Source organism: Suricata suricatta, chromosome 4 (assembly GCF_006229205.1).
Source record: "Suricata suricatta isolate VVHF042 chromosome 4, meerkat_22Aug2017_6uvM2_HiC, whole genome shotgun sequence".
NCBI classification, from domain to species: domain Eukaryota; kingdom Metazoa; phylum Chordata; class Mammalia; order Carnivora; family Herpestidae; genus Suricata; species Suricata suricatta.
Window position 1 is genome coordinate 109,682,733 of NC_043703.1, and position 6,000 is coordinate 109,688,732.

At 45.0% G+C, this 6,000-nt stretch overlaps 1 long non-coding RNA gene across 1 annotated transcript in view; it reads right to left on the reverse strand.

Annotated features, from left to right (window-relative positions):
• Positions 1 to 3,676: 3,676 nt before the first annotated feature.
• LOC115289020 overlaps positions 3,677 to 6,000 on the reverse strand; it is a 23,486-nt gene continuing 21,162 nt past the window's right edge. The window contains exons 2-3 of the long non-coding RNA XR_003907342.1: positions 4,546 to 4,628; positions 3,677 to 3,951 (exon numbers count right to left, since the gene is read on the reverse strand). This is a non-coding gene — a long non-coding RNA (uncharacterized LOC115289020). The remainder of the gene's footprint in view (positions 3,952 to 4,545; positions 4,629 to 6,000) is intronic.

The window sequence follows — 6,000 nt, forward strand, 5'->3', positions numbered from 1 at the left end:
CTAAAAGGTAAGTAATATTATAATTTCAATTTTACAGTGAGGAAACAGAAGCACTAGCAGTTAGATAAGGTGGCTCAGCTGTTGAGTGGCAGAATCAGACTTTTAGATTGGATTTCACAGCCCATACTATTACCTACTTTGCTAGGAGCTCTGGAAAGCTCTACTTTGCTGACGGGTTTCTAAACTCATCTCAGAGCCTAGCATAGAGAACTTTGTGTTGAGTTTCAGAGGAAATTTGAGGTGAAGTGTGTGAGGTGTAAGGGACCTCAGAGGACTGAGAGGGGCCTTTGGGCTCTTGTCGTGTCCCTGGGGAAATGCTCCTGTCATAGGGAACCACGTGCACACTCCTGGGCCTGTTCTGTGAGAACTGAGGATGGTTTCTGGCTCCCATTAAGCAGCAGCCAGTTAAAGATCTTGTGGGTTCCCCACACAAGGACAGGCCGGTCAGGAAGAGGACCTAGTGTGCTTGTAGGGTAGCACACACAGCAGAATCCAGAAGCCAGGTACTTTGGGGTGGGGGGGGCATCGGGGATGCTGCTGTGAGGCAAATTAGTGGACAAATGGAGCCATGCATCGAAAAGTTTGGGTCTTCATGGTTCTTGCTCTTTTAAATGAATGTAGTTAGCTAAATCAGTTAGAGACAGGAAACTGCACCCTTGGGCCTGAAGCAGCAAGAAGACAACAGCAGATACTGGATCCCCCTGAGAGCTTTAGCTGTGGGCATCCCCTGGGAAGGAGCTGTGGCCTTCGCAGAGGAACACAGGCCCTGCCGACCTGCGGCATGGCAGGGCAGACCAGGCGAATATCACTCCAACCTCTCTCTCCTATTCTCTGGTTTACTGCCCCTCACAGAGAGATTTTACCCAACCAGATGCCAGAGAGCAAGACGGCCAGCTCATGCTATTTATAGTGACCAGCAATCCAAACACAGAGCAGAGAAAGATGGATCTGGAGGGGCAAATGGAGACTATCCAGTGCATCTAACCACGAAGTGCTTAGAAGCTACTTTAAAAACAACCAAGAAGCTATCGATAGGGAAGTATCTAAATAAACTGTGATCTGTGTACACTAGGGAACACGATGCAGCAGTTGCAAAAATAGAATAGGTCAATAAATATTGACACAGAAGGATCACTGAGACATATTGTTGAATGGGGAAGAAAACTGCAGAAAGATGCCTGGAGGAGGATGGAAGGTTTATCTCACACACACACACACACACACACACACACACACACACACACACACAGAGGCAAGTCTATGAAATATCCTGAGTCTGTTGTCTAATGTGTGTTGTATGTATATTTATGTATATTCACATAAAGTCTGGAGTGCTAATGGTGGTTTGCACTGGGGGGAGGTTCAAATTGAGGGAGACAGTCAACGGGGACTTCAGTAGTGGTAGACATTGTTGATTGCTTGCTAGTAGCCATCTCCCATCCCCCACCTCCCAACTCTTCCATGCTAACAATTCAGATTATGTTCAGGTATCAAAGGACAGTATTTGCTTGGGGAAGGTAGAATAGGCATCGAATCATGATCTAAACCAGGTATAGTTGTGTCACTCCTCTTGCCTGTAATTGGCCTACAGGTAGACATGTGACTTGGTCAGCTGGTGACTTATAGGAAGTATTTGTTTGCTCTAATACCAGAGAGTGTAGTGGACTGAGTTCTGCCTCTCCCTTTCCTGTCTGTCTTGGGGTGATATTGTTTGAAAATGTGATGCTGTGACAACCATCTTGTGACCACAAGAGAAAGGCCATGAGAACTGTGGAGACATCAGGCCAGCATCCTGACATCTTCTTCCTGTTCCAAGGCAGATAGTATTCTACTTCAAACTTCTGGTTACTTGAGATATTAAAATGCCTTTATTGCTTACGCCAGTGTTAGCAGGGCATTCTGTTAAAATTCAATACATCCTAACTAATCCAACAGCTTTATCTGAAATTGTTGAAGTATTTTCTCAGGAGAATTTATTCATTCCAGTGCTACTTGTGTAGTTAAACACTTCTTTGTAAAGCTACCTCAGGCCCTTGCACTTCATCTCCAGAATTGACCGGGCTCACCTTCTGCTGGCTAGCTCAGGCTCTCTCTCCCCTTCAGGATCCTTGTTTGCCTCTGCTCTGATTGATGCCTCAGGTGGACAAAACTTTGGGAATATATCTCCTGCTCCCCCTGGGGCTTCTGTGTCTCCTCCCCACCTCAGGCTGGGGGGATCCACTATCCGGAGCCACCCTTCCCACAGCATTCTCTGTAGGGTGGCTGCTCTTGGGTAACAAAAGAGGTCTGGGGAGACTGGAGAGATGCAGAGTTGGCCATGAGGTCCAAGCCTAAAGCAAACAGCACCAGCGTCTGGGTGGGATTCCTGTGTTCTGCCCCTAGGCATGGCCTTGGAATATTGTAAAGAAGCTCCTTCTAGGTCTATCCAGGGCAGTCGTGCAGCTCCTGAGATTCCTGAGGATGCTTTTAAATCATTAGTACTCACTGCTTCTCTTGGAGGTCCTGTACACTGGATTTTATCTCCACAGCAAGGGGGGCTTGTGAAAATATCTTAAAGAGGAGGCTCAGTGGCTTGGGCAGGTTTGCTTTGTGGAAGGCCACCCTGGAAGCCAAAGACTGTGGGGAGCCCCTTGTGACAGGCTGAGGGAGAGAAGCTGGGGTTATAGTTGGGGCTCAGGATGGGGTTCAGGGAAGGGGGACTGGTTTGAGTTTCCCCTTCCCTTCACCATGGATGATGCTCTATAAATGGTGGGTGACAAAGTTTTCTGCATTCTTCAAAGCAAGGCCAGAGAGATCTTTGGGATGCTGTTTCCAAGGGTATTTCAGGGAGCTCTAATAAGGGTTTCCTTTGTGGCACTGCGCAGTCAGTCCCATGTGAATCATTTCATTGCAGCAGGGCCTGGCAGGGGTGGGGGGGGCAGGGGGAGGCGAGGAATGGGAGGCCAGGACTTCCTTTGTTCCTTTGCCCCTCTGAGCTCCTCTGCCCCTCTCCACCTGCCCTCTTCCTGTTTGCTCTGCCGCTCCAAACCTACAGAGGGCTTCACACAGGTTTGCAGGGAAATTGACCTGTGCTTAAAGACTCGGAAGGGAAAGGGCAGAGGGAGAGGATAAGGAAAAGCAAACTTCTGCCTCAGATGCCAGCTGCTTTATTATGCATGGTTCCCTCTTTCTCCCACTGTTTTCTGGAAAGGCTGAAAATAAGCACTTTTGTAATACAGACTTGTAATTCACACTTCCCTGACAAGTTACTCAAACTGCAGCCACAGCTGCTTAAAGGGAGGGTTTGACTCAAGCCTGTTCAGCAGGCGCTTTCTAACTCAGAAGGTTCCAGTCTTTCAACACAGTTCATCTTGTTCCTTCTAAGCTAGTCAAGGGGCCCAGGAGGGAATCTGGGAATCCAGGAGCCAGAACTCTCCGCCAGCCCTAGCGTCTTAGTCTCACACATTCAGACTTTTGAAACTGCTAAGTCCTCGGGGATGTTATTCAATTAACTTTTTCAAGTCATGTCCTGGAGTCCTTGACAGCCTTACCTGCAAAGGATTCTAGAAATCTGTTAACTCACGAACTTTATCCTACAAGCCAGAGAAGTGACTTCCCTGCTTACAATGACCAGATTGGTTAGCGGAGCAGCTGGGAATAAAACCTTGGACTCTAGACCCCCGGTCTATGTGCTTCCCATTAGGCCACACTTTATTCATTTTCTTTCTTCCATTTAAGTTTTTGTTACGGAAAATTTCAAACATAGACAAAGTAGAGAGCCAAGTAGAGTAGTGTCCACACCCAGCCGTAGTTTGGCTTTGGCAGTTTCAGTGATCCATGGTCAACTGCAGTGGGAAGCTCCTCCCAATGAGTCATCAGAAGGTCAAGAAGCCTAAGCCATCTCACCTGCCTGCATCATTCCCGTCATCAGCTCACATCATGAGAAGGGTGAGTACAGTGCAATGAGATATTCTGAGACAGTGAAAGAGACCACATTCACATAATTTTACTACAGCATAGTGTTATAATTATTCTATTTTATCATTAGTTACTATTGTTAATCTCTTACTATGCCTGTTTTATTAATTAAGCTTTATCATAGGTATGTATGACTAGGGCTCAGTACTACCTATGGCTTCAGGCATCCACTGGGGAATGTGAAACACTTTTCCTGCAGACAAGAGGGGACAACTGTTCATGAATACCCATGTATCCACCACTCAGTTTCAATAATTGTCCTTGTTCTGATGTTCTTGCTTAATCTATTCCCCACCTTCTTTCTTTGCAAGCAGACTCTACACCACTTTATTAATACAGCAATATGTATCTTTAACAGAAAGCTTTAAAAAATGTGACCACAGTACTATTATCACATTCACAAAATTAACAATATTTCTTAGTGTCATAATACCTGACTCTTCCTTAATTTTCTCCAATTGTGTCAAAAATATCTTTTTTTTTGCTATTTATATCAGGAGTCAAACAAATCCACACATTGCCTTTGTTGATTTTTTTAAAAAGGGCTTTGAAACTGTAATAGTCCCTCTTCTCACACATCCCCCGTACCTTGTGTTTGTTGAAAAGGCTGGGTCATCTGTCCTTTAGAGTTTCCCACATTCTGATTTGGCTGGTTGTGTCCCGCGGGTACCCTGCAACATAGTATTTCATCCCGTGTCTTGTAAATTCATAGTTAGATGTAGAGCAGTGATTCTTAGTGAGGGGGAGATCCCCAACCCCGTTTACCTCAAGGACATTTGGTAATATGTGGAGAATGTTTTGGTTGTCACAACAGGATGGTGCTACTATCCTCTAGAGGGGAGAGGCCAGGGATGTTGCTAAACATCCTATACACATGAGAAAGAACTATATGTTCCAACATGTGCGTTTTGAAAAACCCAGGTGAGAGACTTGATGGGATTTAAGTTTCTTTTTGTTTTTGTTTTTTGGCAAGGATATTTCATAGGTGGTACCGTGTATTTCCTATTGGATCACGGGAGGAGGACACATGTCTCATGCTAAGGTGATGTTAAGGTTGATCAGTGGGTTCAGGAGGCATCAGTCTGACATAAAAAGTTAGCCAAACGGTGACATTTGGTGAGTGAACAAGCACTATGAATAGATGAAAACTGGGAATATCTCTGGCAAACAGGGACATGTGTCCTCCTATTCATTGACTTTTCAAGAGCTTTATTCATCTCTAATTGATTTTCTTTCACTCCCCGCTTCCCACAATTTTTGCAAAAGTTACGTAGGCGCATAAATGCAAGAGTCACATAATTCTCATTGCTACGGCAGTTCCCTCATCCCTCCCAACTTTCCCTTCCCAAGAGGCAACCGATTTTAATATTTATCTTTGTGTATCCTAATAATGGGCTTCAACTGTTACATCTTGAGCAATTTAAGTTTTTGGCATTTTCTAGTGACTTCTCCCTAAAGAATACAATAATGTCTCCATTTTCTGATAACGCTTTCTAGTGGCCTGTTCAAGCACCTTTTCTAACACTTCATATTCTCAGAACAAATTCTGTTATTAGTTGTCTGCTCCTGTGTGAGGGTGGGATGGGATGTTAAACGCCAACCAGAAGCTCCCACGTCGCGGGTGGGGCTTGTTATGAGCTTTACGGTAGGTTATCTGGCTAGGCTGTTTTTTAAGGAACCCGCAGTGTCAGAGTGCTGGTCTTTCTTGAGCCACTAAGGTTGCCCAGGCAAGAGTTTTCCAGTCTTCTGTCTAGAAGAGATAAGCCTGCTTGCCAGGATTCCAGGAGCCAAGTGGGGCTAGAGGGCTGAAAGTCTCAGTCAAGTATGTAGACTTTCCTGTTTGTTTGTTTGTTTTTAAAATTCCCTTGCTATCTTTTGTACCTTCTGTCCTCTAGTCCCCAGACTGTTAACTTCCTCCAGAGAATAAACCTACGTCTAATGACAGGCTTATGGAAAACCAGTTGCCTAGCTGCACAGACTTGGGAAAGGAACCTAAGGATCAAATTATTTCATTAAGATGTAATTGTCATAAAATAAATAGCA